The sequence below is a fragment of the Micropterus salmoides genome, unplaced genomic scaffold (genome assembly GCF_014851395.1).
Source record: "Micropterus salmoides isolate LMB-PRFRI ecotype aquatic unplaced genomic scaffold, ASM1485139v1 Ms_hic_scaffold_15, whole genome shotgun sequence".
NCBI lineage: Eukaryota > Metazoa > Chordata > Actinopteri > Centrarchiformes > Centrarchidae > Micropterus > Micropterus salmoides.
Window position 1 is genome coordinate 12428109 of NW_024040596.1, and position 16058 is coordinate 12444166.

Genomic DNA, 16058 nt, shown 5'->3' on the forward strand with positions numbered 1-16058 from the left:
CTGAAATCTGCTTTTACACTGAAAATATGCAAAGCGTTGACTTTAATGCAGTGTAAGTGTAGTATGTGTCCTTGTGAACGTAAGTTCCTATTGACTCTTAAATGAAGCCGTTTAATTGTAAAGATTCAACTCTGTGTAATCTTTAGACATTCTGCTAAAATATGTTCCAACATCTGCGTCTTTATTATTATAATTTTTCCGGTAAGTCCCGGTGCAGCCCATCGAAAACATAGAGAGACTATTTTTAACCACAGCGTCAGAGAGGAGAAAAACGAAGAGCTCTCACTCTGCTTATATTTTATGATACCACAAACAGCGCCATAAAGCGAAGCTTCCAATAGAGTCCGCTTCACTGCTGTGAAGTAATTGTGGACGAATTGTATAAGCTACAACAAAAATTGTTTGTTAACATCCAGTTCTGTCAAATTATTATTAAGTTATGTACATCAAATGGACTTCCCAAGATTATTAAGTGAAAAAGCACATTTGTACAAAGCAATGTTGTTTAGCCTAGGTGTAGAGTAACATTTCTGCATATTGTCCCAGAGGCTGCACACTAATAAAAATGATGAAAGTGTAAAAAGCACACAAGAAGGTGAGACAGATACCAAAGTATTTATTTTATACATCTGACATCAACTCTACCTCAGCTCTATAAAGTATACACTATGTACTTATGTAGCTATATACTACATTATTTTGCTAGTTAATAATGAAGAAATCAATGTATATAACCATTTTTACTATAAAGTTAAAATGACAATATCAAACTGTGCCAGTGGACAATTTTAAATCAAAGTTCTTCAAAATTGGACTTCAGACCGGAAGCTGGGCGACTTGTCCTGCTGCTGGATTCATCTTTTAAATAGACGATCTTTAACTACAGGTGTACGAGTGTCCGGAAGTGACGTCGGACGCTCACAAGACCACACCATTGGCTTGGACAGTAAATAGATGGATCGAGGGAGCAGTCGGACATCTCTGAGGGACTCAGCGGAGCAAAGCGGTAATATTCTCAGCTTCTTTTATGACTTCTTTTATGAAAACCCGGCGTTATAGCGAAATAAAACCTTCACATTTGAATAGTGTGACTAGAAGCGATTTGGTTCGCTTGCCGGGTGAAGCTAAATGTGCTGACTGTGGTAGCTGTCAAGTTGAGCTGCGGTCTGTTTGCATTAACACGACGACAGTGGACTGTGACGCCAGCTGTTTACCCTGTTTATGAATGAATTTAGAGCCACACAACAACACCTGCTGCACCCCAGAGATAGACTTTACCACTAGCTGACTAGCTGCTCCTGGTGAGTCAAACAGCAGACAAAGTGGGATCTTGCGTGTTCAAGTATTAAAATAATACTTTTCTGCCTTCATTATGTAACCAGGTGGACAATCTTGTTGAATACTGAGCTGTTTGGATCCAGAAAAAAAGACCTTGTGTGCTTGAACCAGCAGAAGGAGGAAATTATAGGCTGCAGGAGATGAGGCTAAATTATAGTGGGTGGTGAAGAAATGTTTGTTTTTGAGTAAGATGTTGCTCAGCATGTACTTTTGTGTAGTATTTTAACTACGTGGCTCAAACAAAGAGTAAAAAAAGATCCTGGTTGGGACAGGTTGGCAGTGATTTTAATATTCTGCTGTCTCCACTCACACTTATTTCTTTTTATTGAGGATATTATGTGGTGTATACATTCAGTTGCCAGGTTGTTAAGTTTAAGTGTTAACATTAAGTGTCTTAAATTAATGCAACAACCCTGCAATAAATCACGTTCAGCTTTGTTTAAATAGTTTTAGTTTAAACTTCATGGTGATTTTCGAGGCTGTAGTTTGTGGTGCTGGATTGCATCATAATCAGAGCTATTTTGGCCACCTGTTTATACCTGTTTATATCAGTGAGGGGGGACGACATATTAGACACACCTCTCACTATGATGCTATACAATTCAATTGCATTACAAACCAGAAATTCCAGTCTTAAACAATACACCGTTCAAGAAATATAATGCTATCAAACATTTTTAAATGGAGTAATGGTGTTGTAAAGTAATGACAGTTCTTTAAAATGTGTAATTACCTTCAAATACACTTTATAACACCTCTGTCGCAGTCTCCTAAACGACCAAAAGGCAGAATCAACACCTGTTATAACCTTCATGAAGGTAGGATTTGTTTTGCAGGACTGTTGTGTGACTGCATTCGTTTCAGCTAGGTGTACCTAATAAACTGGCGATATGTATCCAAGGTCAGATCATTCTCAGTGTCCCCCATCAGTAGTGGGACCAGCAACACCTCACGTAGCACGCTCTGCTGTGAGCAGTGTAGCAGATCTCAGCGGCCATCTGAATCTCAATCTTGTCCTTTCTGTCAGTCAGCAGTGGAAATGTGTGAGCAGTGTGTGCTGTCCTGGCAGTAGCATCGGGTTCCACCCTCATTGTGCTGAGTGGGACATTTCCAGTAAGTGTGCACGTGTGTCACTAATGGCTTCGCCTCGCTTGTAGCTGCTGCCCGTCTGTGGTGCAGTTACAGGTCACTCACTGCACTAATCAGTCAAATTCAGTCCCCCGCTAACAGCGCGCTGAAGGCTACACCTCTCAGGTGTTCTTTGTGTTCTTAACTATGGCACAAAGGTACCAAGCACCAGGTTTACAGAAAATGTGAGCAACTGAAGATGTGGGCCAGTTTTGCTTTTTTTTTTTTAAAAGTTCTTTAATATATTTTTTATGTTCCAAGAACTCTTTTTATAGGAGAGTGTTGACATTGAACCAACAAAAAGTGAGCAGACTGTTTTTCTTTTCAACAGTATACATTAGCGAAGGCGTGATTCTTCACTTAAGCAGAAACAACAACAACATCCGTTTCATTTCCCGAGACATTACAAAGAGTGTTGCCCTGGAATTTCCTCCCCAACTGCAATGCAATTTTGATAATTGATTAATCAAGAAAGAATGGCCAATATCTCTGCTTCCAGCTTCTCAAATGTAAAGATTTAGTCCTTGTTATTTTCTATCACTTTCTTCTCTCAGAATCTTTTGATGACTATTTCTTGACTAAATGATTAATCCATGAATAGATAGGGTTGGACGATATGGCCAAAATTTTTATCACGATAAGTATCAAATCGTTATTTCTTTCGAGTTTAAAGGCTGATTTTTGCTCCTGAGTGAAAGTTAAAGAAACCTGATGGTTAATTGTGGTTTAAACTCTTCTTTATGGTCAACACTTGTGGATCACTTCACAAATCTGAGGCAGAACATTCAAAACAATTATGATAAAATCTTTGTCAACAAATATGTTTAAGTAAAATTAAGTAAAAGTTTTTTTCAGTCCTTTTTCCTCAACAAAATAAACATCTTAATAACAAATTAATTCGTGTATGATTTAAGTTAATAAAATCAAATGTATTAAGTATTTATTGAACATTTCTTATATTGTTATTTCAAAAAAATGCGATTGTTATTGTTTTGTCCACCCCTATGAACAGAAAAAACGACTGACATACGCCGTTACAGTGGGTTTCTTATCACCACAAATATGGGCAGTGTAATTTATTTTAAACCACACCATCCTAGTGCCGGAAATACTCACTTAGCACACCAAATGTGTATTAATCTGCGACTAAAAATAGTCCCAAGCAAATGCACTATTGCTCATGTTTGAGTAATGTCTTATATAAACTACAGTGCCCAGCTGTTTTAGAAAATTACTGAGCCTTTTTTAAGACAAAATCACTCGACTGTCCTTCATCTGAACACTTTGACATCTCTTCCATGTTGGCTTAAATTATTAGCACATTTTTGACCCAAAGATTTACTGCGTGGGCATGAGAGTCCTAAACATGATATTTGATAGTTGTTGAAAGACATACATAGATTAAAGACACACAGTTGGTTTTGTTTTTTTCATGCAATTTGTTTTTGACAAGAAGAAAAATTTAGAATTTCACTTGGCTCGTCCTGTAAGAGGTTCAGTGCTTAAATCCCCTCTTCTTGCAGAAGTGGGTCAACCTGCTGATGCTGTTGCATGGCAACATGGTGTTTGTTCAGGTGTCAAGAGTACCTGAACATCTGAGCTATCGAGTGCCACGTCGAGCAGAGCGTCAGCAGTGGGGCGGGGGGGTCCTGATGCTGGCGTGGAGACGAGAAGCTGCATTTATGTAATTGACATGTGTAGCAACAGCAGAAGCCTTACAGCTGGTCTGATCTCTCTAATCCCTGCCCCGGAGACTCGACTTTTTTTGTTTGTTTTTGGGTCACATTTATATGGCGGTGGCTCCAGTCAGTGTCTTGTCCCATCAGCCTTAATGAATAAACTCACATCTGTGTTTCATAAGATGACACAACATTTAACGTCTACATTTTTCATGTGTTCAAAGTGGTGTGCAGAATAACTTACCTGCACGGGTTTGCAGGCCTTTAACTACCTGCTTTTGTTTAGTGTGGCAATTGATGATCTGTACATTAAAACAAAACAGCAATGTCTTTTTTATTAAATAGCTGATGACACTGACCATTGTCATAGTGTTTTCCATCAAAGGCAATTTTTAAGGAATCAGACTACAAAATTAGAGTATGTTCAATGATTGAAACAGTTCAATGATTAATCGATTACTTGACTGATGAAAAAATGAATCGTCAAAACCCCTAAACATTCTCTGGTTCCAGCTTCAAATGTGAGAATTTGCTTCTTTTTCTCTGTTTTATTTCCAACCTTTTTTGTTTTGAAAAGTTTGTTGGATGAAATAAATAAGGCATGTGAAGACATCAACCTGGGCTGTGGAATATAGTAATGGGCATGTTGTTTGCTAAATTGTGACATTTTGTAGACTAAATGCTTAATTGAATAATTAAAAACAACTGATAATTGTTGGTTATAGTCCTATGCCCAACACAGCAAATCAGGCTGCAACAAATGGATCATAAAATAAAGCTGTTTTTTTGACAAAAAGCTTTATATTATGATCCTTTTATTGTGTTTTGGTGTGTGTGGTTTTACAATAATGAATGCCTTATAGCTGCTAAAAATAGACGTCACATAGCTTTATGTGCTGAATATTCACATCACGTGCAGCATGTGCATTGAAGGGCAGTTTAGTGGAAAAAAACAAATGTTGCTCCCTTCCTCTTTTCCTTGACCTCTCTCTTCCTCAGGCTGTCTCCTGCTTTCCTTCCTTCTGACTGACTGACAATGACCCTGTCTGAGCTCCACAGGCCCCGCCTCCATCCTATCCTCCTCTTACTGTGCGGTGCACACAGGGCTAGCTTGTCACACCGAGAGCCCTCCTGTGGCGCCTCCTCTCTATAATAAGAGTAGGCTGTAGGCTTACCAATTCCAAATAATAGCTGCATAATACCAGGACATCAAACTACTATCATATTCTTTAATTATAATAAAATATCCTGCTCAGAACTACCGCTTCATAACATCATATTTTGACTTAATCTCAGATGTTTAGCGAAGTTTGCGCTGTTGCCAAGTATTTTACTCTCTTTGCACACACATCACACAGAGCAACATTATTACCTTCACAGCTAAAATACAGACGTGACTGCTTTTAAAGTCGGCCAGAGTCAGTATTCAGAGGCGGGAAATGTAAAGGGCTGCAGCGGCTCACTTCAAAGAAGCTCCATCACAGAGCCGCAGCGCATGCATGACTTTGACAGGCGGAAGGAAAAGTAGTTCCTATCAACCGAGTATAATTAGACCATCCTGGTGACAGTAAGATACTAATAAATAATAAAACACACTCCAAATGACTGACTTTAGATATCGATCCTTTTATATGAGTATCGATCCTAGAGCAGGAAATGTCAGTATCAGAAATATCGATACTTTAGTATCGATCCGCATATCACTAGTGCAAACTGACAGGTTAGCGACTTTATCCTGTCATTTTCTGTCATTACAGAGACATGTGTTGCAGTATGAGAGTCCTACCTGAAGAGAGGCTGTGAAGCATAAGCGAAGGTAGCGTGGGTGCATGGGGACAACCAACCCAGGGCCCCGGCTGGTAGGGGGCCCACTACGTGGACTACAACGTTTAGCTCAGTTGATTGTAGTGGACACGAATTAAAAATATCGGTACGACTACACGCTATGATGGGAGAATTCAGCAGCTCTTATCAAATGAAACAGTCCCTTCACTCCTGGTTTCAATGATAAAACCACCACAAGAATGACAATCACCAACAAACACACTAGATTCTAATGAGACACGTTTTAATAAACATAAATCATAAAGTAACATTTGTATTTCAAACAAATGGCAAACTTATTGGCACATTTTAACAAAACTCCCTTCACCCTTATGCATCATGGGAATTCTGAGGGAGTGACTTAGGCTGCGTGTGCGCAGCGGTTAATTTACAGCAATTTACATTCTTCAAAGCTCTCTGTGGATCGCTTTCATTTCTCGTCTTGATGGGTCTAGCAACTACCACAGGGAGCATTTCAGAATAAGAGTGTACCTGCCGGACTTTGCCGACATGTTTAGATTTTATTGATGTCGTGATTAGTGCTTCTTTTTGAGCTTCTACTATGATTAAGTAGGCTACATAGTGTTTCTTTTTTGTCTGATTTACAACTGTGTTTATTGTTGATATACGATCGGAAGTCTGTAACGGGTATTTTATTTTGAAAATTTAACCGAATTTTCTGCCGTTTCTGTGTCTGACGCTTCCTTGACACACTCAGTCTATGGACGCACTGCAGCGCTTCTGGTGTGAGCACAAACATTTAGTAGAAAGGCTGCTCTGGCAGCAGTGAAGCAGACTGACTCTGTGGACTTTCGGAGTGAGTCTGGGGTCATGTAAACTTGGTTAATATGACCTTGTAGCAGGTGGGCCCACGATGAAGCTCCGCCCCCACTGTGCTGAGAGTCTAGCTACGCCCCCGCTGTGAAGTGTTGTTAGGCAATACGAGGGCCCAATCCCAATGTCCCTCCTAAACCCTAAACCCACACAAATTTTACTGACGTCACTCGAAAAGTGATTGAGTGCAAGGGGCTGCAATGGCTCAAAATGCCTTGCCTTATTTTTTAGTCCTGCAGGCTCTTGCCCTACAGAGTGGAGGAGAGGTAGCCTAAATGTCAATATATATTTATAATTAATCAATAATACTATTGCTGGTCAAATACATAGACTCAAATAGCATCATCAAGCAAAAACTAAAATAAATAGTGGAATAAACGAAGTGAGTAATAAGGTAATTGCATTCCTCTGACTTCATGTGTTCTATGCACCATCTTAAGTTAAGAAAACAACAATTTAACATAAGGTGTCGATGCTTGTTTACTGTTTTCTTCTTCTCTTATAACGTGGATTTGCCGTGATATTTCTCTCGCTTCCGGGATTCCCCTGGTAACCCCTGTGTTTCACGTCATACCGCTATGAATTGTGGGCAGTTCCCTCAGCCAAAGTCTGCAGAAATGCGGAATTACGAAAAGGGGCTATAAAGCGCTTAAAATGTCCGCGAGAGAGCCCTTACGCACTTGACGGTTTGACAGTGGGACAGCTCTAAGCCCTCACGGACTTCCCGGGAACGCGCCTCAAAGTCTGTGAGTCTTTGGGATTGGGCTGAGAACCACATACAACATTATTTGACAAATTGGGTCGGATTTGGTGAACTTAGCGCGAGGATACACATGTCTACAACAGTTACAGAAAGACAACACCATCACCCGTGAACAATATTACCGTTTGTATCCTGGAGAATCCATTCCATGCATTTATGGACTACCCAAGATACACAAAGAAGGAGCCCCACTCAGGCCGATTATCAGCAGCATTAACTCGGTCACCTACAACATTGCCAAACACATTTCTACCATCTTAGCTCCTTTGGTGGGAAACACGCCTCACCACGTCCAAAACTCTATTGACTTTGTAAACAAAGTTCGAGGACTAAAACTGTATCCAGATGAAACCATGGTATCCTATGACGTGACTTCTTTGTTCACCTGCATCCCCACCATAGAGGCAGTAGAAACCGTTAGGAAACGGCTAACACAAGACAACACCCTGGACAACAGAACTAGCCTCAGCCCTGACCAAATCTGCAAATTACTCGACCTCTGTCTAAACACCACCTACTTCCAGTACAACGGTGGATTCTACAGACAGAAGCATGGCTGTGCCATGGGCTCACCGGTATCCCCGATTGTGGCCAACATCTACATGGAAGAAGTGGAGAGCAAAGCCCTCAACTCCTTCAGAGGAACAGCACCGAGCCACTGGTACAGATATGTGGACGACACCTGGGTCAAAATTAAAAGCCAGGAAGTGCAAGCCTTCACAGAACACATCAACTCTGTGGACAGTAACATCAGGTTCACACGAGAAGATGTTCACAACAACAGTTTGGCCTTCCTGGACTGCGCTGTACACATTGAAGAGGACAGGAGCCTGCAGATTGGTGTTTACAGAAAACCCACACACACAGACCAATACCTACTCTTCGATTCACACCACCCACTGGAGCACAAGCTAGGGGTCATGAGAACACTGCACCACAGAGCGGAAAACATACCAACAAGCGCCCAAGCCAGAGAGAAGGAACAGAACCACCTGAAGGGGGCACTTACAGCCTGTGGAGACCCTAAATGGACCTTTGTGAAAACAGCTACAAGATCCAAGAAGAACAAAACTACAGGGGAGGAGGAAAAGAAGGTCAAACGCAACAACATTGTGATTCCATACGTGTCTGGAGTATCAGAGAAACTCAGGAGGATTTTTAACAAACATAACATCCCTGTGTTTTTTAAACCCAAGAACACACTAAGACAGATGCTGGTACACCCCAAAGACCGCACACCCAAACACAAGAAAAGCAATCTAGTGTATGCGGTCCAATGCAGTGAGGAATGCACAGACCTGTATATTGGGGAGACTAAACAACCACTACACAAACGCATGGCTCAACACAGAAGGGCCAACTCCTCAGGTCAAGACTCTGCAGTCTACTTACATCTGAAGGACAGAGGACACTCGTTTGAGGACCACCAGGTGCACATTTTAGACAGAGAAGATGGATGGTTTGAAAGAGGTGTCAAGGAAGCCATCTACACCAGGGTCGAGAAGCCGTCATTGAACAGGGGAGGGGGTCTACGCCACCACTTATCCCCCACTTACAATGCTGTCCTTTCATCACTTCCCAGGAAACTCAACAAACGTAACCTATTGGCCTCAGGTGAAGATACCAACGATGGTCGTTCAGTCTTGGCCACAGGTAGTCTCAACGACTGTAACGACCGTCGTCACAACACCAAGGAATACTAACGAACCAGCGGTATCGATGACCCGGGATAACGACCCCACTGAGGTTAAATAGCTGAGTTTCCCTGCCAGTCAGTCAGAACTGAAGAAGTCCTTTGGATGAGGGACGAAACGTCTTCCAGTATCTTCAACCAAGTCCAGTTGCCCTTCATTTTAACCCTCGTTGGATACACATGTGACAACGTCCGGTTTTCAAAATAAGTTGTCTATACAGTATGGAAATGAGATTAATTGGATTATATTCACAGAAAGTACAAAACTTATTACATCATGTGTACATTAAAAGTAAATGGACGTTCTTGGGCCTTGGACCGACCCACCATAGTCTCTCCAAATCCTGTGGGAAACACTGAGTAAAAAGCACATTTTGACTATTTAATTTATGCAATGTTAAAAAAATAATAAATGGAAAAAGTGTGAATGTACTTGTTCGGTGTTCAGTATTCGGCAAATTATTACATTAAATTCAGTTTCTGCTTCGGCTAATATTTCTCATTTTTGGTGCATCCCTCCCATCTTCTGTTCTGTTGGTTCTCGTGGAGATAGACTTGTCGTTTGCAAGAGGGTTTATTGGACACACTGGCAGACGTTGCGCTGGTCAGCCTGTTTGAGGATTGGGATTCTGTTGAGAAGTGGGTTAAGCCCCACATCTCTTTATATTTGGGCAGGGGCATTACAATTGTGACTGTAAGGGGGTTGATCAGCTCAGCAGCATTGTTGAACCCTAAGTGTGCCTGGGCTTTGCCACTAATATAATGCAGGCTTTACTTCCCGGAGCGGTCTGCGTCTGCTGGTTATATGTTAGTTGACGGGAATATTAAACAGTTTATCTGCAACTTTGAAATTATAAATGTGACCAAACATTCATGATAAACCTTTACAGGGGATTCAACATAAGAAAGTTTGATCACAATGCAGTTAACATGGATGATTATTTTTTATACAACCATTTTTCGCGCGCGTGTGTGTGTGTGTGTGCTCGTGTGCGTGCGCGCTTTGGATCATGTGCCTGTATACATGTACTGTATCCACGCTGCTGCACATGACTTTAAATGTACCTCTCTCTTGTGATGTGTCTGCCAGCTGAGTTTCTATAATTACCACAGCCTGCAGCGCCACATGGGGAGCATATTAACACACACGAGTGGAGAGCAAGAACCAGAGCGAATGCACAAGTCGTACTCTGTGTATGTGTGTGTGTGTGTGTGTGTGTGTAGTTGCTTGAAAATGTGTTTGCAGTATCCCCGACCTCTGATGAATGTATCTGTACAATAATATATTAATAGAAGGCGTGTACTGTACTCATAGAGCATAGTATAATGTGTTCTTATGTGTCCATGAGTAATGGTTGTCTAATGTACCACATGACCTAAACAAACTATCGTCCGAAATATAGCATTGGCAACATAATGTTGATGATCATTTAGTTTAGTTCCAGCAAAGCCTCAGAGCAATGACGAGGTAATACTAGGACACAGAGTGAAACACATAGAACACATGGATCAATGATAAGTTTCTACACATTGGGTGATACATTTAAATTGCATTAATACAATTTATTAAGCAAATTGTCAACCTCCCTCCAGGTTCGTCCTCTCAAATCTGATCCTCTCTGTTTGTTTTATACACTCTGTGAATTCAATATTTTTGGGCTTTGACAGTTGGTCAAACAAAACGAGTAATTTAAAGATGGGTATTTTCCATATTTTTTTTAACATCTTAAAGTTGATGAATGATGAATCAGTTACAATTTTGGAATTAAAAAACAATAATTGATACGGAAAGTAATAGTTGCACATAAACACAACATAAACATTTTTGATGAAGACCCCTTACAGTTTTTATTTTTAAAAAGTGGTGACCAAGATTTGTACCGAGCAGTTGAAATTAAAAAGCTTGTCATTACTCATTCCTCACTTCCTCACCGATATATCTGATACCAGTATATCTGCAATATGCTATTGGCCACAGACCTCCTGTGAGAGAGGAACATTTTTCCAACATTTTTTATTTCTTATAAGTGGGTTGTTATTGATTTGGTAGTAATTTGTTTTTAAACTATATGATTGATGATGACCAGTGTGGATTCTGTGATTCTCAAGGGAAAATCTGCTGTGACATAAATACTGCTAGTGACTATGTGAGTGCAAAATGAGAAAAACAGTGATTATTATGACAATCAAGGTTTAAATGTTTCATATAATCAAGCAGCTGTGCTCAGTGCATACTTAATTTACAGTGTGTGCTCCGGCCTGCAGTCTCCTCTTGCCTCTGTACAGCTGTAACCTCACATATTTCTCTAACTTCTGACCCCAGTGAGCAACTGGCAGCAGCACCATACACGCCCAGCTACACGGTTGTCACACAGATCACCACTGCCTGCAACTCGCACTGCAGCCCCAAACTCTCTTGTATCCACCTTCCAGGTATGTGGAAGTATGAGGTGAAGTGTATGTGAACATGACATCCCTGTGCCCATTTCCTCCCACTTCTGTACTTATCTTTGGTGAAATAAACATTTTGTGTTATCTAAGACTGGCTCTGCACGCAATCCCACAAATCACGCTCAGGATTAGCAGGTACATACAGTTGGGAGAGAGGTCTGCACAGCCAGACTTTCCTGTCTGCTGCTCCTCATCTGTTTGCTCCTTTCCTCCCGATAAAGAGGGAGCCAGGATAGGTAGATTGTTGTGGTGCGGGCTGAATCCTCCGGGAGTGTTGAACAGTCATTGTTATGTAATTTCCTGTCAGTGCGGATTGGTCAGGCTGTGGGTTGTTGGTGGGCTCGGCACAGTAATCTCACAAACATTATCTGTCTCCCAGAATCAGTGGTTGTTGTGTGCGGGACTCACTCATCCATGCAAGCTTTTGTTAAAAACCAACCAATCAGCCAGGCCGGCCTGTTTCTATCATAGATCTTAGGCAAAACAGTTTTGGTCTTACGCATGAGGTCAGCATACTCAGGACCGGTCTATTCTCATCTGACTCATCTGACTTTTTCCCTCCAATTACTCATTACTCTATTATTGAACGGCCGACCAGCTGGATATGGGATGCGTGAATTATAGGATTGCAGTTGGTACCAAAAAAGCCTTTGGTTGAAGTGTGACAGTGCTAACTACACACTGTCACATCACATAATCACCAGGATTTTTTATAGCGCTCCTTGGCAGCATTCCTCCTTCTATAGAATGCAGGTTTAATAGACTTACGTGTTGGATTCACGTCTCAGACCAGAAGCTTCCTGTTTGTTTAGTCGACTATTAGGTGGCAGCCCTGGTAAAAACAAATGTTTAAAGTAAGATTCCGGTCTTCCCTCAATAATGTGCTGTAAGCTGCTGCATTTTTGCAGGGCAGTGTAATACTGTGTTATTTTGAAGATACAGTATAGCTAAATGTAATAAGGATATATCTTCATTACCAGCTCACTGCCATATATCTTTGACCGACATGTCCTACTGCATGAAAGTGAACGCAATGAATCTTAGTTTGATTCAGTTTTCTGACTGAGTGAAATCTTCTAGAAGTATCTGTGTAGACCATGACAGACTGTTGCACTGCCAACAATAGACCTTAAGCCAATCACAGCGGCTGCGAGGGGCTTTTATTGACAGTTAAATTGCTTTGGACACTACTACCAAGTTTATCGCATTGATTATCTTAGAGGTTTCTGGTTCAGGTTCTCGCTACACTGCAGTCACACAAGGTACACATGCCTAACCTGTACTGAAGTACATCTACTCAAGTACCATACTGCAAAGTGTTTAGAAGTGGGCATTTTACCTACTAGACTTTCTACTATTAGTTCAGTTTTATGACGAAAATATGAGACTTTTGATTTTACTAGATTTTTAAGAAGGCTGTAGTTATTTAGCAAATTCTGTTTTTTCAGTTCATTACTTTAAATATTTTTATCTACAAACCACTTTTTTTCATGTAAAAAAAAAGGCACCAGAATTCTCATTTCTCACTTTTGTCTAAGTACAAGTAGTTGTACAAGTACTTTGCCAACATAAAGAGTTTTCTGATCACAGAATAAATACAGGAGAGAACAAATCTGGCCAGTCTTTCATTGCCAATTTATCGGTACTTAGCACAGCATACCAAAATCTGCTAAGGAAAAGTTACAACTGGTAGCTCCTAATATAAAGTGATATCTCCAAAATCTCTGCGTTTCAGAAACTATAAAAAGCAGTCTTATTTTAAGTCCGTAACACATTGAAGATGATTAGATAATACTTCCCCAAATTGGAAATATGAACAAGGTTTTTACAGAATATCAATGTTTTGCTGGTTGGCAAAAAACCCATAAAAGTTTAAACTAATTTAAAAGAATTTGCTTTAAAATAAAATTTAACCGAATTTCTTTTATATTTAAAACAAAAACTGTTACATGAAAAAACTGGTCACACAAAAAAACTAATCCCTGAGTCACTAGTATTGGAGAGGTTTTTTGTGGCGAAATTGTTAAATTTTATTGCTTCTTCCACCAGCGCTTTTATTATATAAAAGATTTTTTTATAATATGATGGGACACAGTATGAACATATCGACCTACTGTAGGACTGAACAGACCACCATGGAAGTAGGGCTGCACGATATTGGAAAAAACGAACATTGCAATATTTTTCTTTTCTGCGATATATATTGCGATATGAAAAAATACAGGAAGTTTCACCAGATTACTTCAATTGCTGATGGAAAATGAGAACTGTCTTAAGTTTTCCTTTTCTATCAAGCAGCAAAAAAGTTGAGGTGGTTGAGTTAATTTGACTCGCTTGATATGGCACTGTTCTGCGATGTTACTATTGCGCAAGAGCACATTGCGATGACGATGCTCTGGCGATATATTGTGCAGCCCTACATGGAAGCCTTATTTAATTGTCTGTAATCATAGTTGTGTGTGCGGGCCAGCATGTGTTTACCAGGCTGCTGCATGTGATGGCAGATTGTAAAGGTAAACCACTGTATGCTGCGATGGTGCTTTTTCTCTTATTAATGCGGGGGACACAGGAGCTGTCGGCGCTGTTGTTCCGCTGCTGGTGAAATAGTAATGAGTGTGTATAACCGAGCTGAGCCAGTGTGGTTTACAGCTCTGTTGCACTTGGAGGCAAAGCCAGGGCACATGGAGGACTGACTGGCTGAAGAGGGAGGCCACCACTGGAATAAGGATATTTGAAAGACTGAAGCTGTGTCACAATTCTTGATCTTCCATACTCACACTTGCTATTTTGAGTGCACAAGTGCGTTCATACTGACAAGTATGGCAAAATACAGTGCACTATTGAGTACCTTGATGGTGTACTTGGTCAAAAAGTTTAAAAAAGAGTGTGGAACGCTGGACACTTGACTACATAGCAGAAGGGGAGGGACCACCAACCTACCAACTTGTGAAAATGGCAGCTGAGAAAGCTGCAGCGGTTGTGTCTGCACACACAAGCAAGTAAAAGTACAGCTATTTTTATTAATTTTTAATTAAACTGAATGGAAGTCAAGTGAGCAAGCTGGCAGGTATTTTGGCGGGGACAAATGAGGTATAATGTTGGCGATATTGGTCCACCCAGTATCAGTTCGTCATTAAAAAGAAGGGGCGCAGTTAGAATTTAACTACCCTGTCGAAATTCACGCACTACGCAAGTACATAGTGTACACTGCATGTAAGTATACTTCGGAAGTATCCAAATTCATACACAGCACAAGACTCTTGTGGACAAAATGTGACATTTGAGGATGCTTGCTTCATATTTTTCACAATTTTCTGACATTTTATATACCAAACAACTAATCAATGAAAATAATCATTAGTTGCAGCCCAAATTTTTAGTAAGAATATAATCACAGCATAGTGTTTGCAGGTTACACGTACGCCTGTGAGAAAGACTTACGTTATTTAGCAATGATCATTAAAGACTTTATACACCTCTGTGACATTTACCTACACTCTGCAAATGAACAATCCGTTTGAAAAAAGCAACAGCAACACCACAAGTAGTCAGGTAGGTATCTTGTTCATGTAATTCCAGCACAAGTAAATGTGGCAGATGGTTGGCTCAGAAGAGGTGTGTTGGGAGCACCTGAGAGGCCGTCAGTTTTTAGTTTTCTCATGACCACCAAATAACTGTTGTGCGATCTCAGCATATCATTCCTCAGCAGATATGCTGAAAGCCAGTTTCTAGCTGAAGAAGCTGTAATCAAAGTGGAAAATGAGCGAGCTCAGGTTTCAGCTCCCCTGCTTGTCGCCCTCCGAAGTAATTTGAAACTTGTAATTAAAGTTAAATGAATTAAAATCTTTTGTAGCAAAACTGAAGGATGGAGGAAATCCAATGCGAAGATGACATCAAATGTTAAAATAAAAGCCTTTCTCTTGTACAGATATGGCTCACTATAACGTCTGTGAAAATAAGCTGTTTCTATGTTGGCTTATGATACATTATTTGTTAGATAAATAAATAAATAAATATCTTCATAAATCAGCACTGGTTTGATGAGTCAATTGCAATACTGCAAATGAAAACACTACAACAAATTGATAAATATATAATCTAATATCCCTGTGAATATTAGAACAGCGAGGATTTGGGGCACATAAAGATGTCCTGATTTTGTGATGAGACAGGAAACCATTTGTTTAAAATAGAATATATCTTTATTGTCCTTCAGGGGTTGAAAATTGTTTGGTCATGTAGAGGGAAGATTCTGACATTTTGCCTTATTTGGGTCTTTTTTATGTGCTATTCATGCACAAGCACAGAAAAGTCTCATCAAGCTGAAAGCAGACGCGTTAAAGACGTC